The sequence below is a fragment of the Camelina sativa genome, chromosome 17 (genome assembly GCF_000633955.1).
Source record: "Camelina sativa cultivar DH55 chromosome 17, Cs, whole genome shotgun sequence".
Taxonomy (NCBI): Eukaryota; Viridiplantae; Streptophyta; class Magnoliopsida; order Brassicales; family Brassicaceae; genus Camelina; species Camelina sativa.
Genome location: NC_025701.1, coordinates 28,784,961 through 28,786,088, shown reverse-complemented (window position 1 = coordinate 28,786,088; position 1,128 = coordinate 28,784,961). Strand labels below are relative to the sequence as shown.

The 1,128-nt window shown below is 36.2% G+C and overlaps 1 pseudogene; it reads left to right on the top strand.

Moving 5' to 3' along the window:
- Nucleotides 611-1,128, top strand: part of LOC104759878 — an 11,639-nt pseudogene continuing 11,121 nt past the window's right edge.

Here is a 1,128-nt window from a genome sequence, read left to right as displayed (position 1 = left end):
CCTATAAAGACGGAGGAGAAGCAAAGGCGCATAGAGAGAGAGAAGAGTTTTATGGCAGAGAGATTCGAAATGCGTCATTTGTCATGCCTCTTTTGCAACTTGTTTTTTTTTTTTTCTTTCTTTTCTAGTATTTTAGTATTTAACTATTTACAATCCATTTTAATTGTTTTGTTTTGTTGTTCGATTATTATATCCTAAAAATATTCAAGTATAAAAAAGTAAAAACAGGTATGTCGTATTTAAAATTATTTTAGTATTCAAGTTATGTTTATCAAATACAATATAACTACAATAGGTTTTTTGTTGTTGTTGCATATATGCCAGTGTGAATTCAATGCGTTTTTATGAGATTGAATGTTTTTTTTGCTACTCCTTGAGTCTGGATTTGGTTATGCAGATGTTGAATTTGTTTATAGGGAACAATTAATTTCGGCTTGTTGCAAATATATAATCTTATGAACTTATTTTCATGCACAGCCTTTGATTACAAGAAGAAGTGTTTTTGGTGGAAGGATCTACTGAACTGTTTTTTACAAATGGGGGAAGATACAAAGGCAACGTTGAGCCAACAGCAAACAAGACTTGCTCTCTTAAAACGCCAACATAGGCTATGGCTGGAAAAAGGAGGTGGAGAATGCTGGAGGTAAAGAAACACAAGAACTTACGAAAGATGAGGGGATATATGTCTGAACCAAAGAAAATGGAGATAGATGCTGAAATAAAGAAAGATGATGAAAAAGCTGTGACAGAAGATAAAGAGTCAGAGGTTAAGAGCAATGGAGACAATGCTGAGACTGAAAAAGTGGACGAAGATGCTAAGGTCACAAAAGATGAGGGACAAGCAGAGGCTACCAACATGGACGAAGATGCAGATGGAAAGAAGGAGCAAACTGATGATGGTGTTTCAGTGGAAGATACTGTAATGAAGGATGTGGAATCCAAAGACGATGACAATGCCAAAGATGATGAAAAGCAAGACACCAAAGAGACGGGTAGTACTGAAGCAGACCACAAGAAAGCTGGGAAAGAATCAGAGGAGGACATAAAACATGAAGGTGAAAAGTCAAATGGAACGAAAGATGGGAATACCGAAGACATCAAAGAGGAAGGGAAGCTGGTAGATGAAGA